Here is a 21,440-nt window from a genome sequence, read left to right as displayed (position 1 = left end):
CAATGGGTAGGAGCGGTTTAGGAGTGGTGAATACACCGCTCCTTCACCGCTGCAAAGATGCGGCTGGCAGGACTTTTTTCACCGTCCTGCCAGCGCATCGCTCCAGTGTGAAAGCCCTCCGGCTTTCACACTGGAGTTAAAGGGGCCGGTTTTTTTCAGGCGTTACACAAGCGCTATTTTTAGCGCTGTAACGCCTGAATACCGCCCCAGTGTGAAAGCAGCCTAACAGGCGGCTCCAGAAAAGCGCTCATTCACACTGAATGGACCATGGAACCCATATTAATGAACCCTTACATTTTAAAATTATGTTTTACAATTTTTTTTATTATTTTTGTGCAATTTTAAATTTTTTTTTTTTTTTTACAATGTTTAAAAAAATTTTTTTACAATTTATTTTTTACATTTAAAAAAAAAAAATATTACATTTTGTTTTTTACAACGCGGATTTGGTGACATGCTTTGAAAAAGTATTCACACCCCTGGACATTTTCCACATTTTGTCACATTACAACAAAAAACGTAAATGTATTTTATTGGGATTTAATGTGATAGATCAACACAAAGTGGCACATAATCGTGAAGTGGAAGGAAAATTATAAATTGTTTTCAATTTTTTTTACAAATAAATATGTGAAAAGTTGGCATGCACTTGTATTCAGCCCCCCTGAGACAATACTTTGTAGAACCACCTTTCACTGCAATTACAGCTCCAAGTCTTTTTGGGGATGTCTCTACCAGCTTTGCACATCTAGAGTGATATTTTTGCCCATTCTTCTGTGAAAATTAGCTCAATATCTGTCAGATTGGATGGAGAGCATCTGTGAACAGCAATTTTCAAGTCTTGCCCCAAATTCTTAATTGGATTTATGTCCAGACTTTAAATGGGCCATTCTAACACATGAATATGCTTTGAACTAAACCATTCCATTGTAGCTCTGGCTGTATGTTTAGGGTCCTTTTCCTGGTGGAAGGTGAACCCCTGCCCCAGTCTTAAGTCTTTTGCAGACTCTGATGTCGCGTACACACGACCGGACTTTCCGGCAGAAAAGGTCCAACGGTCTTCCTGACGGAGTTCCAAAGGACTTTCAACAGAGTTACAAAGGACTTCCTACCGAACAGACTTGCCCACACACGAACGGACTAAAGTCTGTTCGTTTTGAATGTAATGACGTACAACAGGACTAGAAAAAGAAGTTCAATAGCCAGTAGTCGATAGCTGCCTTAGCATCGTATTTTGTCCATTGGACCAGCATACAGATGAACTGTTTTCCCAACAGAAATTGATTCCATCAGACAGATTTGAAACATGTTATATTTCTAGGTCCATCAGAATTTTTGAAGAAAAAAGTCCGATGAAGCCCACACACGATCGTAATATCCGATGGAATGATTCCGTCTGACCTTTTCATGCCAGAAAGTTTGGTCGTGTGTTCACGGCATAAGAGGTTTCCTTCTAAGATTCTGTCCAGATTCCCTGTCCCTGCTGAAGAAAAGCATCCCCACAACATGATGCTGCCACCACCATGTTTCATGATGGGCATGGTGTGTTCAGGTTGATGTGCAGTGTTCATTTTCCGCCACACACAGCGTTTTACTTTTAGGCCAAAAAGTTAAATTTGGTCTAATCTGACCAGAGCACCTTCTTCCACATGTTTGCCGTGTTCTCCACGTGGCTTCCTGCAAACTGCAAATGGGACTTCTTATGGCTTTCTTTCAACAATGGCTTTCTTCTTGCCACTCTTCCATAAAGGCCATTTGTGGAGCTCATGACTAATAGTTGTCCTGTGGACAGATTCTCCTACCTGAGCTGTGGATCTCTACAGCTCCCCTATAGTTAAAAAGGGCCTCTTTGCTGCTTTTCTAATTAATGCTCTCCCTGCCCAGTCTGTCAGTTTAGATGGACGGCCATGTCTTGGTAGGTTTGCAATTGTGCCATACTCTTTCCATTTTCGGATGATTGATTGAACAGTGCTCGGTGAAATGTTCAAAGCTTGAGATGTTTTTTCTAACCTAACTCTGCTTTAAACTGCTCCACAACTTTATTCCTGACCTGTCTGGTGTATTCTTTGGCCATTATGATGCTGTTTGTTCACTAAGGTTCTCTAACAGACCTCTGAGGGCTTCACAAAACAGCTGTATTTATACTGAGATTAAATTACACACAGGTGGACTCTATATACTAATTGGGTGACTTCTGAAGGCAATTGGTTCCACTAGATTGTAGCTAGGGGTATCAGAGTAAAGGGGGCTGATTACAAATGCATGCCACACTTTCACATATTTATTGTAAAAAAAATTGAAATCCATTTATCATTTTCCTTCCACTTCACAATTATGTGCCACTTTGTGTTGGTATATCAAATAAATCCCCAATAAATACATTTATATTTTAGACTGTAACATGACAACATTTTGAAAATTTCAAGGGGTGTGAATACTTTTTCAAGGCACTGTATCAGGGGTCTAAGCAGACCCCTGACATCTCACCTTTGAGACAGAGAAAGGAAATGAGAACACATTCTTCACTCACTTTCTCTGTAACCTCAGCTGCACTGCAGATGAATGAACAGGAGACTATATTTCTTAAACTAAAGCATAGTAATCTCAGTTTACTGTGCTCAGTTACCAATGGACACAGGAGCGATCAATACCGATTGCACATTATGTCCATTCATTTACTAAGGGAAAGGGCTGGTAAATTACATATTTACTGGCCCCTTCCACTGTTCTCCATCCTGACAGATGCTCCTGTGTACCCGCAGCAGCTAGCAGGACAAGAAAGCCAGTAGAGTTGCAAGGAGGACCAAGCACACAGGAGGGAATCCAGTGTAAACAAGGGAGGGAGATTGGGGGCGGACTATTATAGGAACTATGCCCTGTGTGTCTCTCCCTTCAGCAGCTCAAAGTCAGTGGGAGCAAGGTGGGGTGGGGGGGAGTACTTCAGAGAGCTGCATAGGGCATCATCACTGTAATTAACCTCCTCCCTGTCTAACCGATCCCCCTTCCTGTTCGGCCCCCTACAGGAGGACCTGTGGTAACCCCCTATCGACGGCCCTTATTATTTAGTGGAATCTCTCAATTGTTCTCATTGAGCTGCTCATGTCAAATTTGCTCTAGAAAATATAATGATATACTATTTTTATCCCTTTATTTTTTTTATTTTTTTTGTGTATTTAGGATATTTCAGGTTAATACTCTGTCTGGCCCACTTATAACGGAGAGTGGATATTGCATTGTTGGGTTTAGAATGTGGAGGTTTAAGGGGTTTAGGTGCAAAATGCTTGTTTAAAACCCATGGGTCAACTTGGGGTGTCCATTGGAAAAGAAAAGCAGAACCATTATATGTAGCAATTGACTCAAATATACTTAATATGTCAAAAAAGTTTATCATGGTGAAAAAGAAAGTGACTTACATTTGCTAAGGTTTCACTAACCCTGTGGGGAAGAAACGTTCAACCTTCTATTAGTGCAGGTGAAGAGCACCCTTTCCCCACAAAGGATTTAAAAGGTCGCTCTCAATGCCACAGGGGGTCTGAAATCTGAATCCTCTGCAGGGTTCTCAGGGGGGTGCTGAACTAGGTGAATTAGAAGGTGAATAAAAAAGCCTGTTGTTGATCGGAGCGCGAGAGGCACCCATTGCCGTGTGTCTTAAGGATGAGCTAGAGTCATCTGGTTTACGGAACATTGAATTTCTTTCTTGCATCAAGTAATTTGATGTTTGGTAAACCAGATGACTCCAATTCATCCTTAAGACACACGCCAACAGACACCTCTGCCAGAGGTCCTCTTTTCTAGACCTCTTCTAAATCACTTGATCTCACATTGTACTCTGCAGTTATGTATACCGCGGCCTGCATTTTACAGTCCAGTCCTAAAATGTGGGCCTGTGGTTGTTCACAAAGTTCTCTCTGCTTACTGCAACAGAGAGAGCTCCATGATTGGAGGAGAGCTAATAATTTGACAGGTCACATGACTGGGCTCTCTTCCTGGCTCCCCCCCAACCTTGAAATTCATTGTCCTTTATTAAGCTTCAAAGGTTGTGTACCTCCACTGTATTTGTCCTTTTTTTTAAATATTTTTTAATGTAATAGTTATTTGTGTAATGCTTTATTTTACTTTTTTCATAGTTTTTTCCCTGCTATAAAGAGAACTTAAACTAAAGAGTTTGTTGAGGTTTTTTTTTTCCATGATTCAATTATTTAAAGCCCATTGCACCACCAAAAAACCAACTTGGGGAATTACCTTCCCTTTGATTGCACTGCTCAAAATTGTGACATTTCCACTAAAATCGCCTGATTCAAGAGAATGAAAACTCTTCATTTCACTCATCCCTAGGGTTGATGATTTAATAAAAGTTTATATAGCAGGAGATCATACTTTGACACACAATAGTGTCCATTTACATATTTAAAACTTTGGTGCACTTGAGAACAGTGTCCATGGAGAGTAGGCAGCTGGCAGTGAACTTTTGGTAGCTTCGGCATCCTTGCTTGGCCCCATCATGCTAACCTGAAAGCATTTTTATCTCAGTACAGCCTTTTCAGACTCCTTGGGTACCAGTAACAATGGCTTGTTGTTATGTAAAAAAAGCCTGTATCCAGAAAAAAAAAAGCGAGAGATTCTTCAGTGTTGGAATCTTAGTCACATGGGGCCGTTACAGTCCACCCCCCCTCCCCCAGCTAATCTAGTTTCTATAGAAACAAGATTGGGAAAAAAAGACAGACGGAGAGGGGCAGAAAAGAGTGAGAACGAGAGGAACAGGGATAGAGAGGTGAGCAGCATCAGGTAGAAGGGGCGTTCGTGCTTTGGCTCTGACAGGGACGCGGATGGACGGCGGGGGGAGCGCGCTAACGAACCGCAGGTGATGCAGTGACTTGCTCCATACAGCTGCTCTCCGAGGCTATGCCGTTACCGGCTGCTGTCAAAACACTGCTGGAGATGGACCAAGAGTCGAAGGTAGATTGACAGCAGGTAAGTGTTGGCAAGAGTTGCCTAAACCATGTATGAGGATAGATAAACTGTCAAGACAGATAGCATCAAGAAGAAGGATTAGATAAATGGCATTAGATACAATTTCAGGACAAGGATATTAATGTCTTGTTGTGAGCACAGTGCAAAGTTGTTGCAAGACAGGCTGGCAGAAATGGATACACGGTAGAGGCAAAAGGGAGGTCTGGAAAATCCGGGAGACGTTGCTCTGTAGATTAACCCCCAACAGGTGGTGGGCAAATCCTGCTCGGAACAGGAACACAGGACACCCAGGTCAAGGGGCCACCGTCCCCTCTTCTCCATATGTTCATCTCATTTGCTACAAACTCCCACTGTCATATTCATTTATTTTTTTTCGATTTATTATTTGATTCTGGTCCAGAAGACATCTGAAGGATGGAGTTACAGTTCTGCAATAACTCTGAGAAGGTAACTCCTATTACCTTCCTTGGCTCTCCTTCACCTCACCCTATTAATATTAAGATCTTGTTTTTTTACAAGGTGCTCCATCATTAAAGTTAGCATCACACGGTGGTGCACATTAATACGGCGCAGTTCTAGTTAAAATGCAAGTCTGGCTCCTATCAGCCCTGTCCTCAAATGAATTATATAATTCCGGTGATCCAACCTTTTCCCATCATTATTCATAGTATCCCCTTCCTTGGTTTTCTCCTCCTGTAATTTCTGCAGAGATGAAGTCTCTGCAGAAGACTTCTCTATCCCTTACCTTAGCTAGACATTATATTAATGAGCCGGATGATGTTTGATTGCTGTATACGTCCATTCATGTGTATGATTTGTGCCACTGTGTTCGCTGACACGCTACAATGTTTTATAATAATGCACACATTGGGTTAAAAAAAAAAAGAAAAATGCTCATTCAAGCCTCAGTAGCAGAAAACATAACTCGTTTCATGGGGAGACTGTACGGTAATGGCTGCCTCTGCAAGCAGCTGCATCAGATTTGTTATTAAAGTTTGTTAGATTGTTATATCATCCGCAGAGAGACGGTATGATCTATACTGCACCTGTGTACGTTTTGCGTGTGCAGAGAACACTGCATGAGATTGCTAACTAATTAAAAGAAATGGCATGACTTAAAAAAAATACAAATAATTGCGCGGGTATCAGTATGTTAGTGTTGTCTTGAGTATTTAAGCGGTTTATTCAGAAATGTAAGATCGAAAACTTAATACGGCTTAGTGACATTCGATGATGAAGTTATTGCTCGTAGTCTTGCATACACCTGTTCTGCATCTGACGACAGGTGCAATAATTGCGTCTGGTCGCCTGCGCTATTCTTAAACCTCATTAATATATTTCTACTCCCACTCTATACGGCAGCTCAAAATAGGGGAGCAATTTGAGAAATAGTAAAGGCTTAGAGCTAAAGCCTCGTGCCACTAAACTGTAAACCAGACCCTCAGACTTTCCTTAGAGGCAATGAGGACAAATAAGATCTCCCTTTAGAACTGGGAGAACGTTAAAGGAACCAGTACCAGGAGAAATAGTCTGCCATTGCAAACACTTCCTTCTGAACATACTCATTCCCTGGTTGTCTATTAGACCTAAATTCGATAGCAGTGGCGGCCTGTCCATACGGGGCGCAGGGGTGCTGCCCACCTAATCCATGAGCCCGGCACCTAATCTACATGCAGGGCATCAGAACGAATGGATTTTAATGTTTTTTTTTTTAAGCACATGAATAGAGTCTGAGGCTTTAATTGGCTTAAAAAAAGGGTGAGCTCGGGGTTCAGAACACTGCGCCCTGGGCCCACCTAGTTGTGTGACAATAGCAAATTAATATTCACTATTGTCTTCCTGATTCTCCTCCCAACCAATGAGGAAGCGGGTCATGAAAACCGAATGGCTAGGGAGTCTTAGAACTTCCGGCCAATCGGGTCTCAGGACCCACTTCCTTTTCGGTTAGGAGGAGAAGGAATGGTCCCGGAGCGAGAAGCAGCAGCACTACCATCTGCCTCTTAAGGTTAAGAGGCCTCTGTTTTCCGCCTTCCCGTCCATCTTCTGTGGGGGTTGATCGCCGTCTCTGGGGTGGGGGGGGCATTGGTTTGGTGCCCCCACCCCTCCAAAATAATGAGCACCAGCCGCCACTGATTCCAGGAATGGCTATTTTTGCATAGATACCTTAGTCCAGCTTGGACCAGTGTGAGTACGTATATGCCATACCTTGCCGATCCTTCTAGAACATGGGTTCTTAACCCGGGGAATCCCTAAGTGGTCCATCATGGGGGTCAGATAAAAAATAACATATACATTCACTATATAGACCCCCCCCCCCCATCCCAATGAATGGTTTCCCTTTGAAAGAAATGAAATAAAACAAACCCTGTCATTGCTTATAGCGCCGCACATAGCTCCCAACTGTCTCTGATTTCGAGGGACTGTCCATGATTTGGAGCAATGTCCCTCTGTCCCTCTTTCCTCCTCATTTGTCCTTCATTTTGGTCTTATCTATATAGTTGCATTTAAAATTCGCTACTTATCAAAAGGTGTTCTACAGTGGTAAGCTTTTCATCCAATTTCTGCATTTGTAAATTTCGAAAGCCAGTATAAAGGAATAGTAGTGGTAAACAAAAAAGCTGACTTTAACCAATAATTTGTTTTTGTACAATTTACCTTTAAGGGGGTGTGTCCTATGCCAACATACTTTTGCTAATAGGTGTCCCTCATTCCCATCTCAGAAAGTTGGGAGGTACTGTATGCATATACAATGTACATAGTACATATATTCATTGCATGCAAAATTGTGTTTATGTCAATATTTCTGGGGAGGTGGTCCATAGCTTTTATCAGATTCTTAAAAGGGGTCCAAGACCCAAAAAAGATTACGAACCACTGCTGTAGAAGCTGGAAATCAATGTAGTATACTCCAGGGTTTACCTCTACTATCCAGGTCCTGTGCCAAGCAGCTGCCCTGCTGCTTAGTGAACAGGGTGCCACTCAGACAATGTTAGCTATCGGTAAATGTCTCTGAAACGTGCCAGATCCCAATAACTAAACAGAAAGAAGAAATATCCCTAAGATTCCATTATAAGTAGAAAAGTATAAAATACTTTTCTACTTCTAATGGAATCTTAGTGCCTTAAAAGTCCAGTCAGGGTGCCACTCAGAGAACACCTTGCACCTGCTCAAAAAATGCAAAGCGTTCTCTGATTGGATGAAAAAGGCCGTGATGTCATGTATTCATTTAGAAAATGCAAAGTGTTCTCTGAATGGCGCTCAAGAGTGGAGGATGGAGTCTGGGATCTGATGTCATGACACTACACGCGCTGACCGCGGCCATTTTGTGGTTTGGCGACATCTGCTCGTTTTATACCTTATGACATGCTCATTTTTATTGTTTTATATGTGAATACTCTGGAATTCTTTTTGGAATAGGTTATACGCTGGCTTGATATACTCCACCATGAAGAGTCCTTTTCCCTTATTTCACTGCACAAACCTGTGTATTCACTACCTGTGAAGGGCTATACAAGATCCAGCTGCTTGTTGTCTTAGCAGAGACATGACCAGCCTGTGGACAGCCTGTGGTCCACTATTTGGGGTAAGAGGCCCGGAGTGTTGATGTTCGGTGGAGGATATCATTATTCACTCTAGTCTGTCTGATTTACACCTTGGGTGACTCCAGGAAAGATACATGGACTTTGGTACTAGTGTTTGTGGACATTTATAGATGTACATATTTGTCTTCAGCACTGCATGTACCCATTTTTGCGGTGTTATTATTGTTACCAACAATTCTATGCTAGCTGCTCCTGAGAACCCAAGTGCAGTGAATACTCTCTATTTTTCTAATATGCAGAACAGAAAAGCTAGAAGTCCTTATCTGCAGATGTGTTCCAGGTCTGCCACTCATAGTAGGAAGATTGGAATAAAAGTTGGGCAAATAGTATTGTTAGAGTGGGAGGAATGGCAGCGTTTTTCTCATGACTGTTTTTCACAGTCGTTGACCTGGAACATAGATAGAGATATTGAATTTTAACTTTTCTCTGATTTTGATTTGTTGTACCCTTGCTCTGGATCAGTGACTCTGAAGTATTGAAGCCAGACTCAGCCAGGCAACTAGTATCTTCAGAAGGAGCCCTTCCGTTGCAATGTCCATATTTGGCTTATGACAGGTGACGTTTAATTAGAAAGGTGGAGAGGTCGGGAGTGGAGTGCTTTGCACCTTAGTCTTGGTTAACATCTCAGTTTGTCAGGAACACCGCAAAATCACGGAAGTTCCCGTCACACAGGGAAACGTGTTACTCTTCAGCAGACACGCGGTTGTGCCATTAATTCTTAATGGCACCCCACGCATCAGGAATCATGCATGTTTCACGAATGCTAAACCACATGGTGCCACAGCATGGTTTCACAAAAGGGTTGGGGACTTCCTTCCCTATTTCTCTCCTGGGTGGAGCATCCCATTGAAATGAATGGCCTGCACTACACGCAAATTGAACGCTCGCACATCTGCATACAGTAATGTGAACCAAGCCTTATGGAATGTTTGTATACTCAGCAAGATGCCCCTCTGCTCTGAGATCCCCCTCACCTTTATGAGAGTTTAAGACTAAAGCAGAACTATGGACAAGTATACAAAATAACCAATGAATACACTTATGTATGAGTTAAAAAGCCATTAAATGTACTGTATATTTAATGTAAATAGTGTACCTGAATTTGACTTTGTATCAGACGACTGTAATCTTCTCTACAGGGGGGAGGGGGATGCACTAGTAGCCAATCCCGTGTGCTTACAGGGAACTTGCTGACAGGAGGAGCAGAATGAGTAGAAGACTGAGCCCATCAATCTCCTATTCAGTCACAGGTAAAAAAAATGACCAGGCCACACTGCTTAAAGTATATGTAAATCCCAATTTCAAAGGCCTTTGTTACATTTTTTTTCACTAAAATAAAACCTGGTAATACTGCCATGAAGGTCCATGTTAAGACCCTTTCTGTTATACGACAACACTGTGTCCCCTCTTAATTGTGCTCTGGCATTGTCACCCTGTCACATAGGCTTCTAATGCCAAGTGGCTGTACCAACATCACTTACATAGACACGGTCCACTGTTGTCAGCAACCCACCCTGCAAGATGCCATGCAGCCATAACTGGAGTGCATCTAGACAGGAAGTGGCTGCAAAGAGGATAGAAGCATTCAAGCACAATAAGATGCAACAAAGAACAAAAAAGTGGAAAAACTGGTATTTTATAATACTCTGTACTATAACAAATAAATATCAGTTTACCGTTTTTTGTTGCATGCTAGTCTCATATCGAAAGTGAAGATGGTTTTGTATGACAGAATAAAACTTCAGAAGTGGTGTAATGTGTTGAATTGTTTTGTATGTGTTCTTTCGTTTCTGAGCATGCATAAACTTGCTCTTACTTTTTTTTTTGGGCGGAAACCGTACTAATTATATGAAAATCAGACGTTGAGTTCACGTACAACAAAAATGTTATAGTCTCCACATCCAGCTTTTGTTGTCCGAAAAATCGGAATCGGCTGTCAAAAGTACCATACTAACGATCCGAAAAACATCAGATTGTTCGTCAGATGAAATGTGACTTCCGACTTTCGTATTGCGTGTATGGGCCTATAGGGTGCATTCAAAGTTGTGCGTTTTACCGCAATTTTGTTCTGGTCACCAATGTAAAAGGCAGAAAAATGCCTGTAATCTGCCCAAAAGAAGCTTATGTTCTTTTTTGAGCGTTTTTCAGGTGTTTTGCTTCAGGTAACAAAACATTTAGATGTGAACAGGTGCCATTGAAATAAATGGGATTTTGCTTGTTGGGCTTTTTTCAGGTGTTTTACAAGCGTTTTATGAGCTGAAAATGCTCAGATGTGAATGCAGCCTTTAGTTTCAGGACCAGATGGACAGAAATGCAAATTGTTTGGCAGGTAAAGCAGCTACATTGTATATATTTTAGCTATTTGCCTGGAATTCAGCTTTCAACAATGGACTTTCAAGAGGGGTGAACATCAGATAATTAGCAAAGCCTGAATGATGTTAATTAGAAAAGTAGAAAGAATTTCAGGATCAGAGCTTTTTTTTCTGGGTCATGTTGGAAGATATAATAAAGCTGACCTAAAATCTAGCTGTAAACATGCTTGCATAGTGCCATTGGTCCTTGATCTGTCCAGCTCACTGAACTGGGGGAAGCCTGATGACCACTTCTACCGAAATGCCTCTGAAAGGCTAGAAAGAAAACTTCTGACTAAACAAGGCTGGTGCCCCATCTATTGCATTTTGTGACCACCTATGGCAGGGATAGGTAATCCAAGCCATGGTTGCCAGAACACATTGTAATTTGTAGCGGCTCCTGGAAGATTTGTCTTTTTCAATGGCTCCTGGAAGATCGAGATGGCATGCATACAGACGACTGGCCTACCATATATCCCTTAAATTTAGGGGTCCCTCCTCCCAGTACCAGTGTGACCCCCCCCCCCCCCGCAGCTGCAGATGTTGGTATCTGAAGTGGTTATATGATGTGGTTTCTAGTGGAACCACCAGCTGCATCTTGTATAAAAGTAAGACCCCTCAATTTCTGGTGGTGCAGGAATTGGGGTTGATCTGGGTGTAAGGGTGTGAAGGTGCAGTAATAAGGGCCAATCTGAGGTATGAAGGTACAGGGGTTGATCGGAGATCTGAAGATGCAGGAACTGGAGCTGCTCTGAGTTCTAAAAGTGCAGATATTGAGGCTGAACTGTGGTCTAATGGTGTAGAAATTTTGAGTGACCTGAGGTCTGAGCCCTTGTACACACGGTCGGAGAATCCGTCGGAATGTGTCCTATCGGATCGTGTTGTTGGATAATCCGACTGTGTGTGGTATGCATCGGACTGATTCCGTCGGTAAATATCCGTCGGACCCAATTTTCCAACTTGTTGGAAATATTTTCCGACCAACTGGTTCGATCGGACATACTCCGATCATGTGTAGAGAATTTTGATCGGACCAAGTGCCACGCATGCTCAGATCAAATTCCTACATCAAAGCTATTGGCTACTAGCCTGAACGTAGTCCCATCGTAACGAAATTACGTCATCACGTTCTGAATGATCAGATTTTTCGACCACGTAGTCCGACCGTGTGTATGCAACAGTTTCGGACAAGATCCGACGGACAAAATCCGACGGATTTGGTTGTTGAAATCTCCGACCGTGTGTACAGGGGCTAAGGGTGGATTAATTGGGGCTGATCAGAGGTGTGAAGCTGGAAGTATTGAGGTTGATCTGAGATTTGAAGGTGCAGGAATCAGGACTGGTCTGAGTTCTAAGGGTGAAGAAATTGAGGCTGAACTGTGGTCTAATAGTGCAGCAATTTGGAGTAACTTGAAGTCTAATGGTAAAGCAATTCGGTCTTTTCTGAGGTCTAAGGGAACAGGAATTGAGGCTGGACTGAGGCCTAAGGGTGCAGGAATTTGGAGAAAGCTGGTGTCTAAGGGTGCAGTAATTGGGGCTGATCAGAGGTGTGAAGGGGAAAAACATTGCATGTAGGAATCAAGTGTGATCTGAGGTCTAAGGGTACAGGAATTTGAGCTTTTCTGATGTCTAATAATGCAGGAATTGGGGCTGATCAGAGGTGTGAAGGCCCAAGTATTGAGGTTGATCTGAGATCTGGGGATGCAGTACTTGGAACTGGTCTGAGTTCTAAAGGTGCGGAAACTGAGGCTGAACTGTGGTCTGTCTACGGGTGCAGGAATTGGAAGTGACCTGAGCTCTAAGGGTACAGGAACTGGTGCTGATCTGAGGTGACTCTCTAAGTAGCGTACATTACTATCCTTGAGGTGTTTTTACTGCTTGGACCTCGATGAAGGGGACATACCCAGCTTGTCCTGAAAAATTGTATGTATGTATAGTACTCAATTGTTTCTGTATATTACTATATAAGACATAGCATATATCAATCAAAGTTGTTGGTTACCTTGATAAAGGTGAGCTTCATCCCACCAAAATGTCACAGTAAACTGCATTGTTTGCTCTTCCTGGCAAGCACTGAGAGTACCTCGATAATGTGAGTCCTAGGTATTTCAATATACGTGAAGAGCACCTAGGTATTTTTTTAAATTTGACCTATGCTAGAAGCATCACTTGACTTTTTGTACCTTCTCATTTTCTGATTCTATTGCACTGATCGTTACTACGTATAGATTTGTCATCCTAGGCCTGAATCTGTTTATCCTTCAGCCGTTATGTGTTATGACAGAGGAATCTATCACAATTGTTGGGATCATTGATACATAAAGGGAACTCACCTTCTCGAATACTAATGTTTCTAGGATACTGTTTGCCCTTCTCCTGCTTCTTTAAACCAGAGGAGTCCTATAGTACTTTTTCCAAGCTAAGAAAAAATAAACAGGAGATTGATCTTTTCCTTTATGTGTAATTCCTGAATGACTATCATAGAAAGCGTCAGATCCCTAGGAGTTCTTCGATTCATAACACACAATCAGTAGGATGTACAATATACTTTGTTCCAAATTATTGAAAGAATAAATGCAGTTTTTGCCTTGTTCTATAAACTATTGAATGGGTAAATAGTCAGGTAATATTCACCAGTTCTACTGATCGACTGAAAAAAATTGGAGGCTAATGTAAAGAATTATCATCAGATGTAAAAATCTTTATTCTTTTTCCCTCAACATAGAAGGATCTCTAATCTAGATCTCCACACAGTTGATGTCAGTTAACGGAACACTTACTAGAGCCCTTATTATTCTGAAAGTTCTAGTACCCAGGATAGTTCTTCATCTTTTTTGGGTGGAATACCCACCAACCCCAATAAAATCCAGTTTTTAATCCTAATTTATGAGTGGGATGAACTGGCAAGGGACCCGCAAAGACCCCTGAAAAAGGAAGCAGGTAGAGGGGACAATTCAACGTAATAATTTGGAAGTATTTAACTTGAATCAAGGCTGTTTAACTCCTATCGACGAATGAGTACTTAATAAAAGACAACTGCTCCTTTCAACAATTTTTTGTTTCACATTGACACCTGGAAGACTTAGCCCCCCCCCCCCCCCACCAGGTTATTTTTTGTGAAACGGCACTGCGTTACTTTAACTTACAATTGCGTGGTCATGTGACATTGTACCCAAATAGAGCTTTCTTTTGGTGGTATTTGATCACCTCTGTGGTTTTTATTTTGTGCGCTAAAAACAAAAATAGAACGATAATTTTGAAAAAAAATATATATATTTTTTACTTTTTGCTATAAAACATATACAGTAACAAAAAAAAAAAAAAAATCCCAATAAACATCAAATAATTGGTTTGCACAAAAGTTATAGCATCTACAAATGATGGGATATTTTTTTTTTTTTACTAGTAATGGCGGCGATCAGTGACTTATAGCAGGACTATTGCAGGGGATAGTAGGACACTAACTGACACTTTTTGGGGGACCAGTGACATGAATACAGTGATCAGTGCTAAAAATATGCATGGTCACTGTACTAATGACACTGGCTGGGAAGGGGTTAACACCAGGGTTGATCAAGGCTTAGCTGTGTGCCTAGCCAGTGTGTGGGAGGTGCTTTGCAGGAACACAGGATCCATGCCTTCTCTACTGACAAAACGGTGATCTGCCTTGTTTACATAGGCAGACCGCTGTCCTGCCTCTGTGCTGGATGATCGGCGGGTGTCCCGGCGGACATCGAGTCCACGGTACCCACAAATCAGCTCCTGCTGTGTATAATCACATCAGAAGCAGGCTGGTGGTGGCGTGCACGCGTGCCCCCAACCCGGAAGTGTCAGATCATGTACTAAGTACATGATCCGGTGCAGCAGTGCCACCTTGTCATTGTACTGTATATTTTTAAGTTGTATGGTCGGCAAGTGGTTATACAAGTTCCAACATAATTTTTGTTTTAAGGAGATTAACAAGGACTGTAAGGATCAAAATGCAATGCCATCAAGTGCGTGGCAGATGAAAACACAATAATGATATGCCCAACGAGCAAGGTAAACAGGATGGCAATATTAGACACATCTAACTACCAATATGAATTGATGGATTACATATACTTCTTTACCAAACAATCTCAGATCAGTACAAATATATTATTATATTATATATTATTATATAGTATTATATACCACTCACACAGTTCACAAAGTCAGATTTCTGCACTTTGAGGGGAGCAGCTTTATTTCACTTTGTCCATAACTGAAAGTGCACTTGGAAGTAAAGAAGTCGCTGTAGATCTGAGGGGGACATGCAAGGAAAATATAAAACAGCATTTTAGCTTGCACATGATTGGATAATAAAATCAGCAGAGCTTCCACTCATTTCAGGTCTACCCCTTAGATTTAGAACGACTGCACTTTCAAGTGCAGTGCAAAGTGGATTTGCCTTTTGTAAATAACTCCCTATGTGTGCATGGATACATAGGATAACATGCTGAGAGTTTATTGACTGTAGAAAACATCCAAAAACGTTCAGTGTGTATTAACGCTGATAAATGCTCAAAAACACGTCTCACCAGTGTTTTTTAATGCTTTTGATCCCATTGGAAAAAAGCGCTAAAGCTAAAAAATGCTATTGCAAAAACTCACTGCAAAGCTACTGGTGTTTTTCTAACATTATTATAACATCCAGTGTGCATGAGGCCTTATAGGTAAAGTTCATCCAGGGAATATCTGATTGCATGTTGTGGGATCAGGAAGGAATTTTTTCCCTCCGCTGGAGCAAATTGGCTCATGCTTTGCTGTTTTTTTTTGCCTTCCTCTGGATCAACTGTAGGTATGGGATTGTGTATATGGGGGTTGACCTAGATTGGACTTGTGTCTTTTTTTTCAACCAGACTAACTATGTAACTATGTATATGGTGATTCCACAAAAGGAAGGTGTCCTATCAGGCTATTGCCTTGTACACACGGTCGGACTTTCGGACGGAAAATGTGCGATCGGATCTTGTTGTCGGAAAATCCGATCATGTGTGGGTTCCATCTGACCTTCTCTGTTGGAGTTTCCGACACACAAAGTTTGAGAGCTGGATCTAAAATTTTCCGACAACAAAATCCGATCGCTTAAATTCCGATCGTGTGTAGACAACTCCGACGGACAAAGTGCCACGCATGCTCAGAATAAATTACGAGACAAAAGCTATAGGCTACTGCCCTCTTTATAGTCCTGTTGTACGTGTTGTACGTCACCGCGTTCTGAACAATCGGATTTTCTGACAACTTTGTGCGACCGTGTGTATGCAAGACAAGTCTGGGCCAAAATCCGTCAGAAAAAATCAGACGGATTTTGTCGTCGGAATGTCCGACCGTGTGTACAGGGCATTAGAGGCTCTTGAATAGGTTTCCCAAACTGTTCTACCAGTTTCTCTTTTGACTGATCTTTTGTGTATTATTTTAACCTCTAATTTCCTTTAAATGTGAAAATAAATATTTTTTCAGAATATCGGGCACTGCAATACGCTCAAATGTAGCACGTTCATTTGAGAAAACCTTATGTGGTCGTTTGAGAAAATAATCCTATTAATGACTCTCAGGTCAAATGTTTTGCTGTATTGTTAATATTTTGACAACTTACTTGTGCTAAGGACAAGTACTTTTACTCTTTCTGCTAAAGTTGATATGATCAACAACATAGAAGCCTTCATAAAGTTGACTTTAACAAAATCAGACAGAGAGGTCAACTTTTTCGAATATAAAGTGGTTGTAAACCCTTACATATACCCAGTGAAGTGACTGGCCTCCGGTGATACACAGCGATGAAACAAATCCTCCTATATAAGTTGTACCTGTTTATTTGCAGTCTTCTCTTCCCTATATCAAAGTGCAGAATTTATACAGCTTGTCTGAGCTTCCAGAAAGCAGGGGGCAGGGAGTGCAAGTTACACTGTGCAGAGCTCAGTGAAAAGAGTTATGAGAGCTGATTGAAATGAAAGGACACACCCCCTTCACACAGCACTTGTTAACAGAACTGAGGCTGTCAATCACAGGCTGTGCGCTAAAGATCCCTTCTCTATCACTTATTTTCTCTTCGTTTCAGGACTCATGCTGATAGCAGAGGTATGAGGCAGCAGAGAGAAATGATACTTTGTGCTCTGGATTGAGAAAAGTACACACTATAGAGGGATATGCTTTGTTCATATTTCATGTCTGAGGTTTACAACCACTTTGACATTTAATCTCCCTACTCCAGATAGTGTAAATCTGGGAACCTGTTTGTCCCATAAGACTACTTACTGTAATACCCTATATATGCATATAGTGCTCACTGACCATTTTCTGAGTTTAGCTGCAGGGGGTTCTTTATCCTTTCATACATTTTGATTTGCACATGAATCTTTCCTCTATGTGATCAGATGTTTTGGTCAATATTAAACCTTGATCATATTAGGGACATGCAGTAGCACTGTTGTTGCTAAGGGTTACTATGCTTGATATATTTCTATGTTTTCCATATTGGGTGGTGCTGTCATATGTGGTGGTGTTTTTTTTTTTAGAGATGGTAAGGGTATTTAATGGAATGCTGTCACAGTTGTTGGTTGCTGTGATGACATGCCCGACAGTACCGGGTTGGGGGCGCGCATGCATGCCACCACCAGCCTGCTCCTGCTGTGATTATACACAGCAGGAGCTGACATGCAGTAAATTGCATTGATTAGTTTTCTCCTCCTGTCAAGTCCTGAGAGTCCCTAAACCATAAGGCTGCTTTCACACTGGGGCGGTATTCAGGCGTTACAGCGCTAAAAATAGCGCCTGTGTAATGCCTGAAAAAAACCGGCCCCTTTAACTCCAGTGTGAAAGCCGGAGGGCTTTCACACTGGAGCGATGCGCTGGCAGGACGGTGAAAAAAGTCCTGCTAGCCGCATCTTTGCAGCGGTGAAGGAGCGGTGTATTCACCGCTCCTAAACCGCTCCTACCCATTGAAATCAATGGGACACCGCGGCAATACCGCCGGCAAAGCGCCGCTGCAGCGGCGCTTTGCGGGCGGGTTTAACCCCTTTTCGGCCGCTAGCGGGGGTTAAAACCACCCCGCTAGCGCCCGCACACCGCCGCTAAAACGACGGTAAAGCGCCGCTAAAAATAGCGGCACTTTACCGCCGACGCCGCTCCCGCTGCAGTGTGAAAGCAGCCTAAGTCTATGTAGTGTAGGTATGACTTATAGCTGTATAATCCCCCATGTTTTATTCCTTTAAATATGCTGCAGTACAGAAAAAAGCCAGTTAATGTCAGAAATCCAGTAAGCCTTTAAGGCTGCTTTCACACTGGGGCGGGAGCAGCGTCGGCGGTAAAGCGCCGCTATTTTTAGCGGCGCTTTACCGTCGTTTTGGCGGCGGTCTGCGGGCGCTAGCGGGGTGGTTTTAACCCCCGCTAGCGGCCGAAAAAGGGTTAAACCCACCCCCATTGCCGGCGGTATTGCCGCGGTGTCCCATTGATTTCAATGGGTAGGAGCGGTTTAGGAGCGGTGAATACACCGCTCCTTCACCGCTGCAAAGATGCGGCTATCAGGACTTTTTTCACCGTCCTGCCAGCGCATCGCTCCAGTGTGAAAGCCCTCCGGCTTTCACACTGGAGTTAAAGGGGCCGGTTTTTTTCAGGCGCTATTTTTAGCGCTGTAACGCCTGAATACCGCCCCAGTGTGAAAGCAGCCTTTAACTTCCTGTGTGCGATGACATCACAGTGCATCTGCTGTAAAGAATCCATAAGCAGTATTGTCAGTCCTGTCTGAGTTCTCCCCTGCTGGACTACAGAACCCTTCCACCTTCTGCATCTCATAAAATAAAAAGAGAAATGTTCAGTGGTCTGCAGGACAAAATTGGTCAGGGCTGATAACACGATTTGGGATATTAGTGCAGCAGAGGCAGTGTTCTTGTTGATGCAAGTTCTAATGCTTCCCCAAAGTTTTGGCTGGGGTTAGGCTTTAACTTGAGGAAAGGCTATTAAGAAAAAGTGTATTACTGATAACAATTTTGCAGCATGCACAAAAGCCACCCTTGACAGTTTTCTGTGGGTAACACCACCTTTTCTCTTTGCAGTGGATTAATAATATCCCCATTCTTCTAACACGTAATCATTTGCAGGGAAAAGCAAACATTGAGAACTGCAAGAAACTCAGTTGGGTAGAAATACCTTAATGAAAGTATTCACCGGCACCCATCATTTAATCCCAGTGGTGCCACGTTGTTTCAGCCAGCTTTTCCCACTGGGTAATTAGATGGTACAATGTTGTCTGGATTGATGTGCAGGATATAATGGCTGTTCCCCAGCAAGCAGGCTTCTGCCGGAGCTAAAAGACACCTAGCAGAGTAGTCAAAGTTGAATATGCCGCATAGCTCATTTTCATAGCTTATTTTGACAACCAACTGACATCACAAATCCAAGATAATCATTCAGGCTGACAATTTAAAATGAGATCTGAAATCCATACTGAACCTTAATGATAACCCCCCTCTCATGCAAGTGCACTGTAAAGTCCTAAACATATCCCTAGATTTGCTTGGCCATATATCTGCACCATGCTTCATCCATGGGGCGTTCTAGCAGAAAACGCGGCTTACATGTTAGTTAACTGTACACCGCTTTGGGCTTTTTTGTATTTCACCAATGCCAGTAATGCCTGGGAGGTGTCTGGATATTATTCATACCTGGCAGCTCCTACTTACTTAGGCCTAGGCCTACCTAGGTTGTAAATGAAAAGCATTAATTAAACTGTGATAAAATCGCATGGCGTTATAAGAAGATATTATAACTAAAGGCTAGGGGTAAGCTAAGGTCGGGTCAACCTGAGCCAAACTGATTTCGGTCTGAACCCATGTAAAACTGTCAGGTGGTGGCCAAATCAGCTGCAGCCATGGATTTTCCTACTCTGGGGTAGTCAGGTCCTAAGGTGGAGATAAGAAAGTAGCAGAAGACTGTTGAAGGGGCACCTTGCCTGGAATAGACTGTAATGGAGAACAGAAGAAAAATTGGAGTTGTGGCTCTCTGTGTGGGTCCAGTAGAATGGTGGTATCAGGTTGCCATGATGGCTTTGTTCCTCCCTTGGGTACATGTGGATGTTACGCAGTAAGGAGATGTCATGCCAGGGATAAAGGTGAGCTTGGGCTACAAACTCACAGGCTTCTAGGTAACACTTCTGTTACAGGCCTGGTGACATGCATGGATCACCAAGCCCACAACACCAAGTAACTGTTGTGGGCCTTGCAGCCAAAGTAAAGCCAGCTATACACATACATTTTTTTTCAAACAGATTCCTTTATCCTTGTTGCGCAGTGTGGATGGATGAATCCCTATTGCAAATTGACAGCTGGCACCGCCAATTTTCTGCTTGGCTCCATCCATTGATGATGGTGCATTCAAGGGACATTGGGTAGGAGGCAACCGACTGGGCCACTCACTATGTCTATGGCCAGTATAAGGGATTGCATACATTGGGATTGCTGTCAGACGCTGGTGTGTGCATTTAACTGCAGCAGTGCTCAAAACCAGGCATGCAAATGCAAATCACAGCACAAGACTGTATTTGGTCTGTTTTGCCTTTAAAGAAAACTCCTCTCAGTAGAACATCCCACACCCTGAGAAATGCAACTCAAAGCTGGCCAAACACGGCTGGAGAACTGTCATCCCACTGAAATGAGAGCCTGCTAGTATGCGTTTGAAGTGCATTTCAAAAGCATGTCAAATGCAAGAAAACAAGCGGCCTCTTTCACACAGATGGCTGTGGGAGTTGTAAAATAAAGCAGCTGAGCCATAGTTAAACAGCCCCCTGGCCCTCCATCTAGAGTCTATAATGCACCTGGAGGTAGCTGCTCACATGCTGCAGCCGCTGCAAGTTTAATGCAATATGTTGAATTGACAGGTGGCACTGCCATTCAAAGCTGGCCATTCATGTCAATCAGCTGTGTCACAACCGCAAGCCACATGCTTGTCTTGCAGTTTAGCCCCAATGTAAATTGCTATTTTGTCAAAAAAAAATAAACTTGTCTCAATTAACCACTTCAATACAGGGCACTTCCCCCCTTCCTGCCCAGGCCAAGTTTCAGCTTTCAGCGCTGTCGCACTTTGAATGACAATTGCACACTGCACCCAATTTTTAGCAGTTTGTTCCCACAAATAGAGCTTTCTTTTGGTGGTATTTGAAAAAAAAAAAAAGTTTTTCTTTGTTTCTGTTATAAAATTTTGTAACTAAGTACGTTTTCTCCTTCACTGATGGGCGCTGATGAGGCTGCACTACCCATCAGCAGAAACTAACTGATCTGGATCCTAAGGCAGGCCATAAACGGTGTAAATTTGAATGTAAATTGCATGATTCCCCCATCAACACTGACCGGGCTGAAGCGGGCGGAGGAAGCTATCTCCATGGGGAGAAGACAGTCATTATTGCTAGCGGCTGTAGCAGCCACTTGTGATAATCACAAGTGAATCTGGCAGGCTAGTTGTACCCAAGTTGATCAATCGATATCAACTTGCTACATTTAGC

The 21,440-nt window shown here is 42.6% G+C and overlaps 1 protein-coding gene across 3 annotated transcripts in view; it reads left to right on the top strand.

Moving 5' to 3' along the window:
- LOC143924770 (ankyrin repeat and fibronectin type-III domain-containing protein 1-like) overlaps window positions 1-21,440 on the top strand; it is a 552,097-nt gene that overhangs the window by 378,597 nt on the left and 152,060 nt on the right. Inside the window, exon 1 of one of the 3 annotated variants that reach the window (XM_077449227.1) lies at window positions 4,751-4,971. The exons of the other annotated variants lie outside the window; for them this stretch is intronic. The gene's annotated coding sequence lies outside the window, so the exon portion shown is untranslated. Of the gene's footprint in view, window positions 1-4,750; window positions 4,972-21,440 lie in introns of those variants that run through there. 3 annotated transcript variants of the gene reach the window in all.

Source organism: Lithobates pipiens, unplaced genomic scaffold (genome assembly GCF_037356315.1).
Source record: "Lithobates pipiens isolate NorthernLeopardFrog02 unplaced genomic scaffold, aLitPip1_a1.2 Scaffold_22, whole genome shotgun sequence".
Lineage (NCBI taxonomy): Eukaryota > Metazoa > Chordata > Amphibia > Anura > Ranidae > Lithobates > Lithobates pipiens.
Note: the sequence above shows the minus strand (reverse complement) of the source record. Positions and strands in the feature narration are given on the sequence as shown.